This window comes from Mauremys mutica, chromosome 2, assembly GCF_020497125.1.
Source record: "Mauremys mutica isolate MM-2020 ecotype Southern chromosome 2, ASM2049712v1, whole genome shotgun sequence".
Classification (NCBI taxonomy): Eukaryota; Metazoa; Chordata; order Testudines; family Geoemydidae; genus Mauremys; species Mauremys mutica.
In genome coordinates, this window is record NC_059073.1 from 19317570 (window position 1) to 19339293 (window position 21724).

General features: G+C 45.6%; 1 long non-coding RNA gene across 1 annotated transcript; it reads left to right on the plus strand.

Annotated features, from left to right (window-relative positions):
- The first annotated feature begins 7779 nt into the window (after positions 1–7779).
- LOC123364626 lies at positions 7780–19064 on the plus strand. Its single transcript, XR_006577183.1, has 4 exons — positions 7780–7892; positions 14987–15113; positions 15699–16376; positions 18453–19064. It is a non-coding gene; the product is annotated as an uncharacterized LOC123364626 (long non-coding RNA).
- Positions 19065–21724: the final 2660 nt, after the last annotated feature.

Here is a 21724-nt window from a genome sequence, read left to right on the forward strand (position 1 = left end):
TCCAGCTATATTCACCTCTTGGACTTGATCCTGTGCTCCACTAAATCAAGAATTGCCTCTCCTCTGGTGGGTTCCAGGACTAGCTGCTCCAAGAAGCCGTCATTTAAGGTGTCAAGAAACTATATCTCTGCATCTCTTCCCTGCTAGGGTCACACTATATGCACTGAGCAATCGTCTTTGAGAGAAAAGCAGAGAGGACGTGTTTTGATGTATGTTGTAAAGTATAGAAGATGTTATGCTGGAAACTTATATTTGCATATACATAACAGAAACACCAGGGGGAAGTCTGTGTAAGGAACACCAGTAGATTTACTGCCTAATAGCTTTTGTTTAAAAGTTATTCATACTATTCCAAACACTATTTACAATGTTTTATGCTACTTGCAATGTGATTGTGTACACTATGTGCCTGTTTTACTAAAAACAGGTGTATGGTACTCTCTCTGAAATCAACAGGGAGCTAATAATATCCGTTGGCCAGGAGTTGATGTACGATAGCCCTGAGATTTAATTCTGTGTTAAGCTGTGATGGAGTGGGAATTTTTCGTAATATTTTGTATGAATGTTGTGCATGCCTCAGTTTCCTCTATGTGGTGCATGGTTAACTAGGTGGTGGGGAAAGGGTGTTTACTCTTTGCAGAGACCCAGAGATCTGGGTGTTACTGGTGCCTAGCAGCCTGGGGCCTTGGCCCCATGGCCATGGAGTGTCCAAGAAGACAATGGCCACTCCAATTGCCTGGACATTTAGCACCTAGCAACTAACAACCATAGATGGCCTACCTTCCTTAGGAAGCCAGCCAGTGTGACCGTCTGGAGAACAAAGGACTGAGGAGAAGGCAGGTGAGGTTGTTAAGTGTGGGCTGCTGGAAGTAGGAGAGGCTCCTGGTCCGGGACTAAGGAGAGATCAGAGGGCTCTGTGCTTGGGGATTGACCCAGAGGGATTATGTTGTAACCTTCTATTCTCTGTGTTAACTAAGGACTTTCTACACTGTGTTCCAGACATCTAATTAACCCTTCTTTTTTACAACGCTGGCTGAGAGTCATTCCAGTTTAAGGAAGTTGAGGGTGCATTGCTACCTTTGGCTGTACAAGACTCTCTCAGGTGTCCAACTCAGGAGGACTCACTGAAGGGAGCTCCTGGTGTGAACCAGGGGTCCTGAAGGCTCCAAGGTTCAGTCCCAGGAGGTGGTGAAGCCAAGTGGCTGATCCTAGTGAAAGAGTATGATCCAAAGGGGACTGGCATAGTGAAGGAGTCCTCCCTGGGACTGTTCCGGAGTTGTTCAAGAGCACCAGACCAGTGGATCCAAGACATGCTTTCTGAAAAATCCTGAGAGAAGAACTCTGGCCTGTGCTCTAGCAAAGAGTTAATCTGAGCTGCAGAAAGAAGGGGAATGTGATAGTTACAGAGAATATTGGAGTTCAGTCTCCGTGCCATTCAATCACTGGCCCCATGCAGGCCCTGTCAACAAAGAGGCTACTTGTGCTGGTGGTCTTGTAACATTGACACCTGCTCTCGAGAAACTGGACAAAGGCACCAACTCATTTCATCTGAACCACCAAACAGCTCACTAGGAACAAGCACTGTCTGACCCATGTGAATAATCTGTCTTGTTCAAGTCCCCATCTCTGCCACACACTGGTAAAGCCAAGGCCTCGTATGAGTTTGCAAAGTGCTCTTTGGTTTTTCAGGTGAAAGGCCCCTTATAAATTATCTTCCCAATAATGGCAGAACAGCACATGGAGGGTTATGGCGCTGACAGAAATGATTGTGGCCAACTTTCAACAGGGATTATAAAGAATCAAAATTGTATAAGAGTGTTCCTAAAATGGTGACTTATTTCATAGAGACAAAGTAGGTGAGGAAATATCTTTTATTGTACCAACTTCTTATTTTATAGATACAGTATTTTAAAAATCGCTTTAGCAAAGTCTCTTCTTCATGTTAGAAATGAGTATTTCATGTAATTCAGATGAGAACACCCTACCTACCAAACAGCTGATTGAGTCTGGTGTTTATATTTGTACTAGAAATGCTTCAAAAATGGTACTGTGTTTAACATGGCAACGTATGTTTCTATGTATAGCTTGTCTCTGATGGAGTCAGTAGGGCTAGGATATGTCCTTTGGGACACACGAGGAACTACATACCTGTGATTACTCAACCAGCCACTGAGTATCATCTTTGCTCCACTGAAAGAGCATCTGTACAACAGGAAAAAAGTTTTGACCCCTAAAGAAAGCTTGGCTATAACAACTGCCAGGCGTTAGGAATGTAGTTGGATATTAGAGACACCAGCAGGGGTCCAGTAAAAGTCATGAGTTAGGCACATTTCTAGCTGCAAGTCAGATGGCTCTAATTTCATCACTTTGACCATCTATGGCACAGCCTCTCTGACCTGCAGATTACCCCTGAGACACAATAGCTATCCAAACCTGAACAGTTGAGAACATGCTATTCCTGGCTATTTAAAGGCTAAATTAATCTCTGATGTGACTGCATTAACATCAATGGTGTTACATTAGGGCTGGATTTGACACAAGAGCTGACAGAGCTGGTATGAAAGCAGATGGTCTTATTTCCCCTCCCCCACACCTGCTTATTTAACTGCTGCCTCAAACACAGTAGTTGGTCCATTTCTCCCCCCAGTAATTGATTCAATATGTTAATTACCATGTAAAGGGATTCCAGCTATGCTAATTTAGAGTGCTTTGGTTCATGGCCCTTTGTGCTTGCAGCTGACACAGTCTCAGATAGCATTACTGTCTTATTTTCCAGTGAATGCTGACCTAGATTCTCTAGCTTTTCTCTGCCAACGCCAGATCATAAGCCACACTGGGCTATTGATTTTTAGGCAGATCTCCCATTAAACTCAGTGGCACAACAGGGCCCTGGAGAGCTGTGGAGCACCCCATGAATATAGCATTGGCTTGAGTGGGAATTTGGATGCTCAGCACCCCTCAGATTTTGGCCGTATGGCCTTCTGATACAAGAAGGTACATGAGCACATGCCTACATTCAATCCTACGAGTAGTCCCATTGACTTTAATGCCTTTCCTGTGACTACTCAAATGCTTATGTACCTTCCTGAATTGGGACTTCAACAAACAAGGGTTCCCCCCAGGATTTTAGGTCAAGCAAGAGTGCTTGGATGTAGACTCACTGATTGGCTGATATGGATTAGATTCAGCCTGAACCTGCATGTCTACACTGCAGTTAAACAGCCCTTTAGCCCAAGCCCCAGAAGCTGGAGCCATCTGGCACAGGCCAGCTGTGGGTGTTTTAAGTGCAGTGTAGACACACCTTGAGTACCTCGAGTGTCTCTTTAAAGCATCTCAGTTATCTCCCACTCTCTCTCTAGAACAGTCTTGTGTCTTTTACCCTTTACACAACAGTACTGCTGTAGTATGAAGAAACCACACTGTATGGAAGGGCCCAAATAACCATGTTTACTAAATATACACTGGTGAGAAACTGGGCAGTGTATTTACGGTGTTATTTAGGAGTCTGTAATTCATTTAAACACCAACCAAGAACCAATATATATGTTTTACAGTGATTGGCCTTCATCACCATAATATCTGAGAACCTCATCAGTCCCTGGATGTATTGGGTTATTTTTGTGTTTACCAGGATTTCCACTGGATTTTCCTTGCTTTAAAGTACCACAACGGACATGGGCAGCTCTCTGACATACACTAATATCTTCCTTTCATCACTTGATGATATTTGCCAAGTTACAGATACTCTCCCAGTTGTTGCTGGGTTAAGAAATGTTGAAGAGAAATGGAGGAATTGAAAACATGGAGTGCTGAAGGACCAGGAAATACAAATAGGATTAGTGTTGTTATACTGAAAGGTGCTACTGACTGCCATCAGGTGAATCCAAACATAGAGTGTTCATCTGAGCCACTGGGTGTGTGGAGAATTCTCTCAGGCACAACAAAAGGAGCAATCAAGCCCATTTATATAGTAAAAACAGCTGCAGACAATGATAGCAGCTACCCAAAACAATAGATTAAAATGGATTTTCCTTGTTGCAAAGCCAAATGCTAAGATATGGGTGGGAGCTGCTTGTATGTCTGCACTGTGGTTGGAAGATGTGATTGCAGCACATGTAGGTGGACATAGCTGAGCTACTTAGATCTAGTTAGATCAAACTTGAGTAACAATAGCAGTGAAACCTTGGCAGCACAGGCTAGCTAGCCCCACCCAACACCCTCGGTACATGGTCAAGCAGCTAGCCAGGGTGCCACGACTTCACTGCTTCATTGCTCCTCAAGTTAGCTTCAATCTAGCTAGATCGAAGCTAGCTCAGGTATGTTTACATATATTGCAATCACACCTCCTGACGGCAGTGAAGATATAGCCTGTGTGTGCTGCAGGCAGAAAGCCAAGAGAAGCAGCTGTGAGTGTGACCCTGAGAGGGAGCAGAGGGACAGAGCTTCTGGGGCACTGAGGATGCTGGAAAGGCAAACTTGGGGATTTCTGAGCAGGGAAACTACCTGCTATTGTTTGTTGCTACTATATTCAGGAAACAGGACTTCCAGGGTTTCAGGGGAGGAGTGTTGTAAATAAGATTACACTGAGAATACATTTGACTTGTACCATCAATTTCTTCTCCTAATGGGAACAACTCTAGAAGGCCCCAAAGGCTGCACTGGGAAGAGTTTCTGAGCTCAGGGGCTGCCCTGGCCATACACCTGACCACCCATCAGCAAGTGCACGGCCACCGCCTGTGCCCACAGGAAGGGGGGACCTAGGGGCTGGCCTCTGGCTCGGCAGGGGCAAGCCCTGATGCTTGCGCCTTCCCGCCAAGCTGGCAGCTCCGGGCGGCATTGCCCGTCTCCCACCTGGCTGGTCAGGGACTCCAGCCCCCAGGTCACCCACACTCACCGCCATTTTGGCAGCCCAGACCCACCAGCTTGCAGCACTCAGATGGTGACCCCCTGACCCCAGCACCCTGGGTGGTCGCCCACATCACCCACCTGTAAGGCCAGCCCTAGCTCAGGTCAAGGGGGCAACAATATGTATCCAAAACATGCAGTCGAATTTGGAATATTCTAGAGAAAAAGTGAATGTGCAAGTGTCCGTGGGCAGTCTTGTCACCAGTTGACCATCTTCCATATACTGCCATCACGGGAAGTTTTACTTTGTATATATGTGTGTCTGGAGCAAGAACCCATACATGGCATTCCGCAGCCATGGAAATAAGACATTTGTCTCTCATTTTAGAATCAGAGTCAGAAATACAGAAACCTCCAAAATTTTTGTAACCCAGAATCCATAGAGCTGGGTTTTCTATGTAATGTCAATGGATAGATGGCAAGAACTATAGCAGGATTACTAAATACAATCCCACTTCTTAATTATAATCCTGAAGAAAACTAAGTACTAGTTTGTCTCACATCATAAATACCATACAGACATGTTGGATTTTCTTATTGTTTGGACTCAAGCTAACTTATGTTGTCTGTATTTTTCCCTTATTCTTAACCTCACTTGAGTTGGCAAGAATTTCTTTGCTAATGTGTTTGCTGTACTTGTTCTCATTCAGCAGAGATAGAAATCATTAGGTTTATGCTTGTAAAAATACTGAAGTGAAGCAGTTTTAACCCCTGGAGCCAAAAGCTTGGATTTCATGACAGTGCCCTAATGAAAAGTGCATTAGCATGTCCAGCAAGAGCTTTGAATTTGTAGGCACCAAGGCCCAGATCCTCAATGGTATTTAACAAGGAGTCCAGTGGCACCTTAAAGACTAACAGATTTATTTGGGCATAAGCTTTCATGGGTAAAAAAACCCCACTTCTTCAGATGCATGGAGTGAAAATTACAGATGCAGGCATAAATACACTGACACATGAAGAGAAGGGAGTTACCTTACAAGTGGAGAACCAGTATTAACAAGGCCAATGGTATTTAGGCATCTAACTCCCATTGAAATCAATGGGAGTTTGACACTTAAATACCATTGAGGATCTGGACCCAAAGAACTACAAGAAAAAGTACAAATCCCTGGGGTGAGGGATAGCCCAGTGGTTTGAGCATTGGCCTGCTAAACCCAGGGTTGTAAATTCAGTCCTTGAGGGGGCCACTTAGGGATCTGGGGCAAAAATTAGTACTTGGTCCTGCTAGTGAAGGTAGGGGGCTGGACTCAATGACCTTTCAAGGTCCCTTCCAGTTCTAGGAGATTGGTATATCTCCAATATATTATATTATTGTTGTCTTATCAATAGGAATAGTGAGCAGGTATTTTTCAAAAGTTCAGTGGTTTATATTATATACAGCCCAATCCTGCTCCCACTGAAATCAGAGGTTTTCCAGAGACTTAATTGAAACCAGTATCAGGCTACTAATGGGCCTGATCCAAAAGCCCAGCAAAGTCAGTGAGAGTCTTTTCATTGACTTCCATGGGCTTTGGGTCAGGTTCAAAGCACGTATCTCTCTGGTGAAAATAGAACTGGCTACAATTTGGCTATCAACGTTTGAGAGGAACTTTTGAATGCATGGAGGGAACTGCAAGAGGCAGGAGATTAGGAGTAAATGAGACTTGGATGCCTACATCACTTTTTCATTCAGAAATTTCCTAAGGGGCTTTTCCCCTTCGCTTGGAGACTGGGGAACTTGTATCATAAGCAATAGTCTGTCCTTGCTCAGCGCACAAATTTGCCTTGGATACCAATGGGAGTTTTGAGCAAATATCACAGGTAGGTGCAGCGTAGCCAGTATTTTATGACCAGGAGTCTGATCCAAAGGCCATTGAAGTCAATGGAAAGACTCCCGCTGGCTTCAATGGGTTTTGGATTAGATCCTAGGCCTGTTTAATGTTTATATATGTCATGTATTACCATAGCTGTATCATAAAAACTAAAGTTAATACACTGTGGCCTATTATTCAGGTTTGCTCTAGAGAAACATCAAATGGAGGATTTACAAACACTGGCTCATCCATCCACTGTCACTTACACTTCAGTAAAGAGTCTCAGACATGTATGTGAGTCAAAACACTTTGGGACAGCATGGGTCCAGTCCATTTTTGCTAATCACACTGTAGATGCACTTTGTACCCATTCTATATACAAAATATTGTAGTTGTCCTATTCAAGTCATTTGTCAATTTCTGCTTTGCCTTTCAAGTGTTTCAAAAGCACAAGATCAGCAGAAGGTGAGGTTTTAGTCAGACAAATTTGTGAGTTGTATTTATTCTTTTTTTTAAAGAAACTCCTAACTACACTAAAGGCCAATTTCTACCCAGGCTTATCCCTGACATTAATGGGGTCACACACGGTGGGAAGTCAGGGATCAATTAGACCCTAATACACTAGATACTTCATGCAAAAGTCAGACTTTAATCCCTGAATCCCGTTTCTTTTTTCCCAAAATGTCTTATTATTTGTGCACTTAAAAACAGAACAGATACATCTTTACTTTCTACACAGTGGCAGCAAGATAAAAACAAGAACAGCTATATACAGATATATTTTTCTAGTGTTGTGTGATAGGCAAGGTGCTTCAGGGAACTAGTCCTCTTCCCCGTTCCCCAAAGATATTTTGTTGAAGGTTTACACCACAGGGTATACCAGACCCTTTGAGGCCCTCAGAAGGCATTGTGGTCCTGCCACACCCAGTCCCAGAGAGGAGCAGAAGAGAAGTCCTCCAAGCAGCCTAGAGTGGTTGCAGGACAGCAGCCAATGAGGGAGGCCACATGGAGCAGCCAATCAGGGCCCAGCAGGCTCACATAAAAGGAGCTGCAAGGCCACAGTTAGTCAGTTCCTTGCTGGAGTTGTGTAGATGTTGTGGCTGAAGGAGTGACAGAACCTTGCACAGAGCAGTGTTGGCAGAGACTAGGGGAGTGAGAAGGAGGTCTGGGACTCAACCAGGACAAGGCCCTGAGGTAAGGATGAAGAATGTGCTGAGGCTGTGGGGAAGTGGTCTAGGGAAATGTAGCAGTGATACAGTTTAGTTAAAGGGACATGGTGGATGGCTGCTATCTACAGGGTACCTGGACTGGGACCCAGAGCAGTTGGCAGTCCTGGGTCCCCCCTTTAGCCAGTAGGGAAGTAGCCTGGACCTTGATGCTCTCTTAGTGTGAGCTGGGGCCTGAAAGACCCAGAGAGGGTGAGGACATGGCTTCCAAGGGGGAAGCCCTGGAGTAAGGCTTGATACCAGAGCTGAGACAGTTGATAAACTGTTGGACTAGTTAAGGCCCTAAACCCAAGGAGGGCTACAGTGAGAGACAGTGCACTCTCACAAAGGGGTGCTTGTGAGAGGTGATTGCCACCCTGTTACACTTTATTTTCAAGGAAAATCAGCATCAATGCATCTTTTTATTGACTACCAGTAGGATTTCTATGTATTTGTGCATGGTACTTATCCAAGGGTTGCATAGTGGTAAGGATGCTAGCCTGGAACTCCAGAGACCTGTGCTCTACCACAGACTTCCTGTGTGACCTTGGGCTGGTCACTCTTTCTGGCCCAGATGCTTAAAAGTATTTAGATCTTGCTGTGCTCAGTGTTGCAATACCTGATTGAGGAGACTCAATCTCTTTTCAAAAGTCACATTGGTAATCATGATATTTAGATTCATAAATGCCTAAATCCCTTTTGAAAAGAGATTGAGCCTCCTCAATCAGTTAGGTATTGTAATACTGACTGCAACAATGCCTAAATACCTTTAAAAATCTGGGCCTCTGTGGGCATTCCCTGCCTATAAGGATAACAGCACATCCCTACTTCACTGGGATGTTGTGAGCATAAATAAATTAAAGTTTGAGATGCTCAGTTACTGTGATGATGGCGGGCCATTAAATCCCATGGACCTTGGGTGGACAAATAGCAGAAACCACTTCATATACTTTTTACTGCTTTACAAGTATTAACTGATTGCACCAAGGCAGTCTTTCCATTTGTAACTTACAGATTGAAAATATTGGGTTTAACTAAATCTGGGTGCCTCACATTCAGCATCTAAATCGGTGGCCTGTGTCTCAGATTTGCTGAAAATCCAGTGGGAGTTGCAGGACTTCTGAAAGCTGGGCCACTTAGTGAGGTGGCTACAACTATGGATTTAGAGTTGAGATTTTCAAAGGTGGCTAGGACACCTTCCCAACACTGTTCTTATTACCCAGAACTCCAGCTGAAGTTATCTTCATGCTGCAGTGTGAGCCCAGGATTAGTGGGACTTGAGTCAGTAGACTGGGTTTGAGAACCCAGGGCTCGAGTGTCTACACTCATTGACAATCATAGGCTAAGAATTTTTTTAACATGGATTTGAACCTGGGAGTCTGGCATCCATACTGCAGCACACAGACTCAAGTCCAACAAACCATATTCCAGACATCTTAGCCCCCTCCCAAGCCCCTACTCTAGCCCTTTGTTCATGGTGCATTGTGGGAACACTTGACTGTCTATGCCGCACATGGCAGGAAGTCTGAACAACCTACCAACACATCCTGTTGAGCCATCATTTTGGGCTGTGTGCTCCCAGTAACCGGAGCCAGCAACATGGAGGAGGCATCTCTTTCAAAACCTCTCTTGCTTGAGCTTTCACAGAGCTTCCATGATATGCCGGTGGGCAGTTCTGTGGCCTTGTCTGACCCACCAAAGGCACCTGGTGGAGCAGGAGGACCCAGGCATGGCAGACTTGAACTGGCTGCTGCTTCTCATGATACTTGGCATAGCCACTGAAACCTCCTGTGTAGACTGGAACTTCTGGACCACAAAGGATGATTGATTGACAATCAGTGTTTATTGCACTGGAAAAGTGCATGATGCTAGGATTGTCTGACAATCAGGAGCCTACAGTTCTGGGACACTAATCACAACATGTCACAAACAGTTACTATCCCCACTGTTATTCTGGGGGACCCTGTATCCCCCACTTTTGCCTTGACTTATGAAACCATACCCAGGTCACTGAGACCCTGGCAAAAGATTTAATTACACCCAGTGGGTGTAACATGGGAGTTGAATGGGCATTTGGCACATGGAAATCCTGCTGGCAATGTCTACAGGCACATTTGGATTCCAATGTGATCAACGCTGTCCTCAGTACTGTGGCTTACTGTGCTGTTCACAATCTCTGAAGCCAGAGGTGAGCCATTTTCTCTGAATGGGCCTATGACAGCAGGGGGCTGCTGAACCAGTACATTCAGCTGGAAAGTGCACCTGCCACAGATGGAGCTGGATGCACCTGTACAATAGAAATCAGGGATGCTCTGTGCTCCCACATAATGGACTTGAATGACCAATGAAAAAGGGAGAATAATACCTCTATGAATGTGCTTGTATGTCAGGGGGAGGAAAAAGGGGTTGCTGATTGCTTGGAGGCTGTGTCTGCAGTGCAAAATGATAAGGCTTGAACCCTGGGTTTCACCTTGACTCAGGCTTGGACACTCCACCCTCACAGGATACTAGTACTCCAGGTCTAAGAGATTTGTGTGTAGGTGGAAGTGAGGTGTTGGGCTTGAGTCTGGTGGCAATATAGACATATTCTATGTGGCTAAGCCTCCTAGTTGGATTGGATTTGAAAATCACAACAAGGGGAAGGGGTAACTTCAAAGTCACCTAAGTGACTTTGACCTAAGTAGGTTCCACAAGTCAATGGGACTCTTGCTCCTACATGACTTACACATGCATATTTATAAATTCTGACCTAAGTAACTTGCCCAGTGCCACATTGTGAGGGCAGTGGGATTAGAACTTGGGAATTCCAGGTTCCGAGCCCTATGCTCAATCCATTACACTTGCACTGCACCTGTAGCTTCCAAACCCAGCAATCAATGCAGTTTGCAGCTACTCACTTCAGGATCGTTATGCTGCAGACAGAAAATATGAAGCACAACAATTAGGACTAGCACAAGTTTCTCTGACTTGCATATAAATGTGCAATGTGTCCCATTAAGGATTTTAAATTCTGCTCATACAGTTTCCCAACTAAAACAATTTATTGTGCAGACATTTTCCTTTCAATGTATAGTGGCGGTTTCAAAGAATGAAGGTTTAGCAGGGAGAGAGAGATGGAAATTAAACTGCCTACCTCAGTCAAATGCAGGGCTGCCCAGAGGATTCAGGGGGCCTGGGGTCTTTGGCAGGGGGCTCCCGCTTCAATGGTAATTCAGCGGCGGGGGGTCCTTCAGCTCTGGGACCCACTGCCAAAGTGCCCTGAAGACCCATGGCGGGGGCTCCCTGCCACCGAATTACCGCAGAAGACCAGCACTTTGTTGGCGGGTCCCGCTTTGTCGGTAATTTGGCAGCGGGAGGTCCTTCTGCCCCAGAGCGGAAGGACCCCCTGCCACTGAAGACCCGGAGCAGAAGAAGCTCCGGGTGCCTGGGCCCCGTGAGTTTTCCGGGGCCCCCAGAGCGAGTGAAGGACCCTGCTGCAGTGGCCCTGAAAAACTCTTGTGGGGGGGGCCCTGCAGGGCCTAGGGCAAATTGCCCCACTTGCCCCCCTCCCTGGGTAGCTCTGGTCAAATGAGCTGCTCTGAGAGTATCTTTCAACTGCCATTCCACTTACCTCCATGACTAATTGCTGGGAGCACCATACCTAGGTCCAGAATTATCTTAGACTCTGATGGCTCAATCCCTTGAGGCCTTATGCCAAATTATGGGCAGTGGTTTTGAGACTGTCTATGCTGCAATAAAGTACCTGCAAGGCCAAATCTCAGAGCCCAGGTCAATTGACTTGGGCTCAGGCTGTGGGGCTAACAATAGCAGTGTAGATAATCCTGCTCAAGCTGGAGCCTGGGCTCTGAGACCCTCCCTTGCCAGCTCTGAGCCTGGGCTTCAGCCTGGGCAGGCACGTCCACACTGCTATCTTTAGCCCTGCAGCCTATGCCCTGGAAGCCCAAGTCATTTGACCCTGGCTCTGAGACTCAGCACCATGGGTCTCCAAAGCAGTGCCCCTAATTTGACTGCAGGGTTTTCTTTGCTGTGTAGACACCCATGGAGGCTGTGGACCAACTAGTGCTTGAGTTTAAAGCCATTTCACTTGTGAGTTTGTGATGGTCTCAGAGGATTAAGAGCACCAGTTCAGCAAAGGGGGTAAATCATAAAAGATCAGGGTTGGAAGAGACCTCAGGAGGTCAACTAGTCAAACCCCCTGCTCAAAGCAGGACCAACCCTAACTAAGGGTACGTCTACACTACCGGCCATATCGGCGGGTAGCAATCGATTTCTCGGATCGATATATCGCGTCTCATCTAGACGCGATATATCGATCCCTGAATGCGCTCCTATCGACTCCAGAACTCCACCAACGCGAACGGCAGTAGCGGAGTCGACAGGGGGAGCCACGGACATCGATCCTGCACCATGAGGACGGTAGGTAACTCGATCTAATATACTTTGACTTCAGCTACGCTATTCACGTAGCTGAAGTTGCGTATCTTAGATCGATTTTTTTCCCCCCTCCCTAGTGTAGACCAGCCCTAAATCAAAAATCCTGTTGAAGTTAGTGGGATTTAAGCATGTGATCAGTGATCTGCTGAACTGGCATCCAAAATCTCATTTTGCTCTACAGCAAAACATCTGGCCTTGGATTGGGCTTTTGGTACAGAAAGGCTAAGATTTTATCCTGGAGGGGGTCATAGGGTATTTTAAACAACCTCAATCTGAGATATCATTTTCTTTAAAGCTCTTTAACTCTGTTTTTAAAGATGACCTGCAAATATCTTTTGAAATGACTACTTGGGACATTCTGCAGCTAAAAATATATTTAGTTCAAGGACATGAGGGAGCATCCAGCATATACCAGGGTTTAAAGTTACCTGCTTGCTCTCATTTCAAGTCCTATCAGAGCTTCAGACAGCTAACTCCTGCTTCACTGTGATATCCCAGCATTCATCAAGATTTTTATTAGTATTGTAGATCCCAAAGGCACACATTGTTATGGCTCACCAGATTCTCTGATCTATCAAGGCTTCAGTGTGCTCAGAACTCTTAAAGCCATTTGAACTGGTCAGTGGAGACTTCTTCCATTTTTAATGATCATCCTGCTAGCATAGGGCAGCCATAATGGATCCCATGCCACTCACCCAGAGTAGAGGGTGCAGAGAGAAGAGGCATGGCCAGGGCAAACCTATGCCCCCAGCATTCTCTGGCTGCGAGAATGGTCCTTTGGGGCCATAGGAAGTTGAGCAGAAAGTAGTTCTGACCACAGGTTGTTCTACTTTATGCTGCAGGATGGCCCAGGAGCCGGATGGCCCCCCAAAATCAGGGGCCTGCAAGAAAATCGGTGGCTAAAAAAAAATCAGATCTTCAAAAGCACAATGTAATTAAAAATAAAGCAAACAAAAAAAGCCCAGCCAACTCTTTGATTGTTGCTGCTATGGAGCTCCCTGGATCATGGCCCTGGCCTAGAGACAATGGCATAGTATGGTGCATGCTGCGACCGCAGCCCCCAAAGAATTGGAGCCCCAGCTGTAGGGGATGTGAAAGGGGGGGAAGGAGGAAGGTTGATTTTAAAATCCCTCCTATCAACTTGATCAAATCAATAAATGTAAAATCCCTCCCCCAAGTATATCTCCTCTCCCTTTCAACAGCCAAAAAAATATTTAGTTCCTTTAAAAACATTTAAGTCCCCCCCTTTACCCCTTAACTATATAGGAAAGCTGTTTTTCCCCCCCCATACCCTTTATAAAGAGAAAAGAACAAGGAATCAACAGCAGCTGTTCAATACAGTGATATGTGCTCACTGCATTGCTGCCATGGGCTGTAGCAAAGAAATTAAGCTAATTTTATTGTAATAAAATAGTGGCTGTGGGCTGAGGAATGATCACTGGCTACTTCAGCTGTACTCAATGCAGTACCATTAACAGGAGCTCTGGAGAGGTTCCTGAACAGCCATTGCCACTAATAGTGCTGTGAAGAATGGAGAACAAGGAAGAAACAAGGGCTTCTTGTTCCTACTCTGCTGAGCATGGGTACCGTAGAGCTGCTACCTGTAGTACAGTGACATCTAATGGACATTTTGTATAAGTGCAATGTGACCTCAAGCAAACTCAAAAGGAGGCTGGGTAGGGGCTTTGGAATCCCATAGGAGCACTAGCATTGTCCGAGACTTGGTCTACCCTCAAAGCTTACACCAGGGTAGCTTTGTCAGTCAGGAGTATGAAAAGCCACACCCCTGACTGACACAGCTCTGCTGACAACACCTCCGCACCCACCCCGTAGATGCAGCTATGCTGACGCACAGGGTTATGGTTTAATATAAAAGGCACTCCCACAGATGTGGGACTGTCTTTGTCCGAAAAACAGCAGGCTGCCTCTTCTGTCACTTCACTGGCAAGAGAGCTCCTGGTTAGAGAATTGCCAGAAAGCTTTACACCTGGAAATAGTTAAGAAGCAATCCTGAAAAGGAAGATGTTAGCTCTTGGTAATGGGAGCTCTTCTACTTGAGCTTTCTGTACTGAAGATTCAGCTTAAAAAAGTCTAGGCTCTCATCCCCGGAATGTGATTAAAAATGAGTTAAAGTGGCAATAGAGGTTCAGGACATGAAAAACATGCTAAAGCAAGGACTTGGGTAAATTGGAGTATAGAAGCTGAACATTTCAGAAGCCAAAGGGGCTGAGTTCATCTTCAGCTGATGGCTATTGTTGAAAATAAGATTCCTTTCTGCTGAATCAGTGTGTCAAAGATGACCCTGTATAAAATAAAGCAGTGGTACTCCCTCAAACTCCACCCACAACCCAAGCTCTGGCCACAAACAAAGCTCCATCCTCTCTCATGGGCAAAATGAGATTGCACTCCCTGCAAACTGAACAGACGTTCATCGTGATTATCCCAGTCCTTTGATCAGCAGTTAATGACCATGATATTTACCTCTGCAGTGTATGATAGGTTAATGTCCCATTCAAATGAATGGAGGGATTTCATTCTGCACTGAGCTGAGTTCCTGACTGCAGACTCAGTCAGGTATCACTGTATCAGTTTACATTTAGTGTTTTAAAATTCATTTGAACAGCTGTAAAGGTTAGATTTTATTTTTAGTGAATGAAAGTAGCTTCTGAAGCATCAAGATGGAAGTCCTCTAGGATAAAGCACCTGCTTGCCAATCTCCCATGAACTCTCTTAACCCAGAGTCTGCAAAACACCCATACCGTTTCTGTTGCTAGAGGTACTGTGATTGTCAGAGCTGATTGAAAAGAATTCTTATGGCATTTTTAAATGTCCCCACAATTTTTGAAAACTGAAATTTTCTGGTTTTCAAAAAAACTTTCCAGCATATCTATATATTAAAAGTTGAGATTCTCAGTTTGTATTTTTCATTGAAAACCCAGAAAAATTCAGAGCAGAAATAACTTTGGTTTTGGCCAAAAAGCCCTTTTTGGGGGAGGGGGGGGAAGAGTGAGGGGGGGTTGGTAGGAAAAAATTCTCAGTCATCTCTAGTAACTGTTACTCATGTTAATTCTGATTTTAAGTGTAGTCTATGGGCAGCAATGGTCTCTAGCATGATATGCTAGAGAAGATGGCGCCTGGCTTTTTAAAACTTCCCTCCCACCACACAGTCCTAGCTGGGCTACACCGATGTGAATCCTGTGACTCAGCTAAGGAGGAAAACATTGAAAGCCTAACATTTAAGGGTATGTCTACACTGCAACATAAGCTCAAGGCCAGCGGGACTTGAGCCTGCTGGCTGAGTGTTTGTAAACCTGGGCTTGAGCATCCACACTGAATATTGATCCTAGATTTATTATTTCAGAATCTGGGTCTCACAGGTGTCTACACTGCATTGCCCAGACCTGAGTCAAACCAGCCTATACCAGGGTTTGTAGCACCCTCCCCAGCTGTAGCTGCCCTAGTTCTGTGTGGTGCAGTGTGGGAAAACTTGACTGTCTGCCCCGCACGCTTCAGAAAGTTGTCTCAGCCAACCAACGCATTCTGCTAAGCCATCTTTTGGGTCTGGATGCTCCTGGCAACCAGCGACAACAACATGGAGGAGTCACAATATGACGAACTTGTCTTGCTTAGGCTTTCACTCCTGTCTTAAGAAATGGGCAGAGCATCCATGAGACACTGGACATTTTGGCAGCATTTTCTGTCCTACCGAAGTCCTGGAGGAAGAGGAGGACAATGATACAGACATAGACCCGCATTAGCTCATGCATCTCACAACTCTCTGTATATCCACTGATGCCACCTATGTAGACTGGCACTTTGGGAGCAGGGCCACAAGCATGGACTTGCGGAATCACATTGTCATGAGGAGCTGGGATGACCAGCAATGAGTCCAGAATTTTCACATGAAGAAAGCTACATTTCTGTTCTGGAGCAAAGTGAGCGGCTTTCCCTGACCCTCCAGGATCATGACACACCCATGAGGGTGGCAGAAGCAGGTTGCTGCAACCATCTGGAAGCTGGCTACTCCAGACTGCTACAGGTCAGTTGCTAACCATTTTGGAAAGTCACCCCCTCCCCCCATAGTTATCTGAGGCAGTCAGATGTGATTTAGCCAAAGGTGGTGGATACACAAGATCCCTTAAGTAATTCCTGGTTTTTTGATGACGGAGTTTCCAAACTCTGTCGGGGCCATTGATAGGACTCGTGCCCAAGGAGCACATGAGAACATAAACTGCAGAGAGTACTACTCCATTGTTATGCAGGCTTCTGTGAACAACAGAGGCCAATTTATGCCTCCCTGCTGTTACACCTGCTCTAGGACCCACATCTCTCCAAGAACCGCTGTCCTCTTCAGCAACACAGCCCTCTGGTCATGCTGCACACTGTGCTCCCACTCCCAGGGGACTTGCAGTCAGCTTTCCAGCCACTTTACTGGTACCCACAGTCTGTTTTTAGCCACTTCCCCAGTGGCAAGGAGCTGGGGGGGTGGGGGAGAGACCCTATAGACAGCAGCCACTTGCTGCGTCCCCTCCACATCTCAGTAGACCTCCCTGGGCCACTGCCTCATGGATCCAGCACCCTCTTTGCCCTTGCCTCAGCCTGCAAACCCCAGCAGCCAGCCAGAAGCACTCTCTCACTCTCCAGTACTTACTAGCAGTACTGCTCTGTCCAGGGTGCTGGCAGGTCTCTGAGGCCTCCAGAGACACTTTCCTCCCTGGGCTCCTAGGAGAGAGCTGCCTTCCACTGCCCTGCAGCTCCCTTTTCATATGGGCCTGCTTGGCCCTGATTGGCTGCTCCCTTCAGCCTTTCTCTGATTGGCTGCCTCCTATGCAGCCTCCCTAGAGCTCTATTAACCCTTTATGGGCCAGTGTGGGGCAGACACACCATCACAGATGGTAATAAATATTCTTATATTCTTAATAAAATAAAAGCATTTAGTTGTGAACATGGCTAAATTACCAAAATATATACACCCAGCATTGCCCGGCAGGTCAGCTGGTGTGCCAATACCAAAAACACCAGTAACAAACCACCATCAAAATGGTAATAAAACACAACCCACACATTTGAATTGTGCAAACAGTAAGACCAGGGCCAACAGCTAGGTTCCCTGCTTTTAACTATTGCCTGGTCTCCCATTCTCCTTTTTCCTTGGCTGTGCATTTAGTGTGCAATTGGCTCCGTAGCACAGGGATGGAGGCCTGCAGAAAGGGTGGTGGCCTGCACGAGTATGGAGGACTACCAGGAGCATATTTGCCCTGTCCAGCTAGTGTTAAATTCCAGTTGCATGGGCCACACAACTATGAAATTGTCCAATGCATTCCTGGTCTGCAGCACATTGTACCATGGAGGGGTCTCAGGATGTGGCATGGGTGCAGCAAGAGCCTGTACTCTTGCATCCATGAGTGCAAGCAGCCTTTCAAACAGGTCTTTAGTTTGCACTATATGTTCCTCCTCCAAGCAACATTCCTGCTCCAAAAACTGTTCTGCCAGTCTGTCCTCATATTCTGCAGCCTCTCTGTGCCTTTCCACGTCCTGAGAATCCCTTTCTCTTTGCTATTGCACCTGCTTGCTGGGTTTGTCCATAATGTTCACCACAACTTCACAGAAGTGCTTCCTCTTGGACTGCTCCATGACTGTTTGAAATCCCAGGCTCCTGCTGGAGTGTGGCTGAGCTGCCAAGGTACAAGGGCCTGCAGAGGTTAAAGGATCAAACCACACACTAGTCTCACTGCTTCAAAGAAAGGTTCAGTGTGTCTGTGGAGAAAAGTGTCTGCGGAACTGAGTTCCCTTTAAGCTGTGCAGCAGCCTATTAAGTGCCATGCAGGTGCTCAGGGAACCCAGCCCCGGAGGACCTGCCGCGTCTGGGGAAGAAGTACCCTTCCTCTGGCCCCAACCCAGCCCCTGACCTGTGAACACTGCTTCAGTATATTGTCAGAGGAACTCTTTTGTTCCTAGAAGATCTGTGGACACAACTGAGTTACTCAGAGTGAAAGAGAGCACAAACAACGGTAAGGGAAAATTTGCACATCCTGTATGTTTAAAAATTAAAGACCAGGGTAGGTTTTGGGGTGGAGGATGTGGCTTACTACCTAAGCCATCTCTCTACTTTCAGGCATTCCATATTCTGGAGTCCTGAGGTTGATGAGTGGAAAAGGAACATTTTATTCCAAGATGCCAGTGCCAAGCCAGCCATGTGTGTCAGAGGTTTTCAAGCTTTTGGTGTCTGAGCAGCACATGTGATCTATAGAGTTGAGCCTGGAAAAAAGGCCTTCTCTGAAATGCGACTACCTGTCTTGAGTTCCTACCCCAGGAAAAATTTTCGGCTATTAGCACCCGGGATTGGGTCAAAATTCACAGGATACTGCTTTAGTGACCACATGGATTACTTACCCCCTGCATTTTTTGATATCAGCTTCTCTAACTAGAGCTGATTACATCTACTACTGGACTTCATGCAAACACATGCAGTAATACAGACTCTCAAAGAACTACATAGCCAACCCCCTCCACCCTGGCACATTTCTGGACTGTATGCAAACCCACGGCTGTAATTTGGACACTGATTTTGTTACCCATGGACTATATTTCACTCTCCCACTGTACAGTTTACCATGTACAGGGTGCTTGTTATGCTGTGGCTTGGCCGATTTGTCCAGAGTGGTGTACTAAAAGGGAAGGCAGTGTGAGGGTGTCACTTCTTACACAGGCATGCTGGGGTATTAAAACATATGAGCTAAGTAAAAATTAAAATGTAAATGTTAGTTTTACTGTTTGCACTTCCCATGATCCACTTTGAATTCCATGTGGTAGTAGTGAGGGGTGACTCCCAAGCACTGGTGTGCATCCTACCATTAGCGGATATGTGCTGCTACCTCCAGCTTGTAACAACTTTTGCATTAGGTTATCAACCAGAAATCCTGCCCCTTCATATATTAATAACAAACATGGAGCCAGAAACATACCTGGCTCTGGGGCTACTTCTCCTTCTGCCGCTAGTTCTGCGGTGGGCTATTCCTTTGGTTGGGGGGGGGGGGAGGAGGGAAGGAACATCAAAAGGGTGCTCAGAGTATGGACCCAGGACAAGCTTATACAGGGTAAACTCATAAATTGTTCGCCCTCTATAACACTGATAAAGAGAGATGCACAGGTGTTTGCCCCCACCCAGGTATTAATACATACTCTGGGCTAATTTAATAAGTAAAAAGTGATTTTATTAAATACAGAAAGGATTTAAGTGGTTCCAAGTAGTAACAGACAGAACAAAGTGAATTTCCAAGTAAAATAAAACACGCAAATCTAAGTCTAATACAGTAATAAAACTGAATACGGATACAATCTCACCCTCAGAGATGTTTCAGTAAGTTTCTTTCACTGACTGGATGCCTTCCTAGTCTGGGCACAATCCCTTCCCTGGTACAGCCCTTGTTCCAGCTCAGGTGGTAGCTAGGGGATTTCTCAAGATAGCTCCCCCCGTTTCTCTGTTCTACCCATTTATATATCTTTAGCATAAGGTGGGAATCCTTTGGGTTCCACCCCTCCCTTCTCAATGGAAAAGTACAAGGTTAAAGATGGATTCCAGTTCAGCTGACATGATCACATGTCACTGTAAGACTTCATTACCCACTTGCCAGCACATAGGTATACAGGAAGACTTACAAGTAAAACAGAGCCATCTACAGACAATTGTCCTGGTTAATGGGAGCCATCAAGATTCCAAACCACCATTAATGGCCCACACTTTGCACAATTACAATAGGCCCTCAGAGTTATATTTTATATTTCTAGTTTCAGATACAGGAGTGATACATTTATACAAATAGGATGAACACACTCAGTAGCTTATAAGCTTTGTAATGATACCTTACAAGAGACCTTTTGCATGAAGCATATTCCAGTTACATTATTTTCATACTCGTCAGCATACTTTCATAAAATCATATAGAGTGCAATGTCACACCTTGCACCAGAATCTGGCTGTCATCCCATGACCAGTGAGCTCTACAAGAGGCTTTATCTTGTTGGTGGTCACTGCAAACATATCATAGAATATCAAGCTTGGAAGGGACCTCAGGAGGTCATTTAGTCCACCCCCGCTCAAAGCAGGACTAATTCCCCAACAGATTTTTGCCCCAGATCCCTAAATGGCCCCCTTAAGGATTGAGCTCACAACCCTGGCTTTAGCAGGCCAATGCTCAAACCGCTGAGCTATATGTAAACACTAACACTTTGCTGCTTAGCAGTCAGAATAAATGGAATGTTTAAACACCAAGCAGCTGTCCTTGAATGAGGGGGTTGCTTTTGTTTTCTGGGAGTCGATTGGCTACTCTTGAGATAGACTGGACAAAGAACACCAGCCCACGAGATTGTGGGATAGCATTGGTGCACTCTCAGGACATGAATCTGGGGGAGCAGGGCCCGAGCTGTGTCTATATGGAAAAATGATGGCGCTTGGACCCAAGTCCTAGTGAGTCTCAGTCTCACCCCAGTCTCTAACCCCTTGTCAGGTCCTGGGGCCCAGGTGTGGAGGATTTACTGGCCCAGGTCAGACAGAATTGCATGTTGATGGAAAGGGGCTTTGGGCTCAAGCATGAGACTGAGTCTGGGCTTATACTGCAGTGTAGATATATCCTAAATGTTACTGATGAAGGGATCTTTTGCTCCTAACCTATTCCCAGTGAAGCTCCAGGTAATAAATTATAAGATTTGGCTGTTTTAGGAGGTGTCCTCTTCACATCTACTTCTGAATGAGATTTACTGATGAAATCAATGTCAGACTCTGAAAAGGAGCCATTTGGTGAAGATGAAACTAATGGATGTGCTTTCATTCCATATAGCTTGATCGGCATTTTTGCAGGAATTGCCTTGTTCTATATTTTCCTCTGAATGTGACTATAACTTGCTTTTGCTGACTTGTTCACTGTTACCCCAGGCACTATTAATTGCTTATTTCTATTACAGTAGCATCTAGAGACCCCAATCAGGATCATCACTTATTGTGCTATGTTTTGAAGAAAATGGGGCCTGCCACAGATAGCTGTGTAGAGCTCATTGCAGGATTGAGATCTAAATAGGCAAGACAAATACCTAAACAGGTAAGAAAGATGGGGAGCAGAGAGATGAAGTGACTTTCCCACGGTCACACAGGGAATCGGTGGCAGAGGTAGGAACTGCACTCAGATCTCCTGAGTCCCAATCCAGTGCCTTAATCACAAGTCCCTCTTACCTCCCCAATAAATGATAAACAGACTATTCCTTCCCTCCATATTTCCTAGATGCCTGCTCTTGTAGGAGAGGGAGAGAGAGCCTGGAGTACTGGGCCTGGTGCAAGATCTGAGGCCTGAACCAGAGGCCATGTATTAAAGCAGATATTTACAAATTCACTGT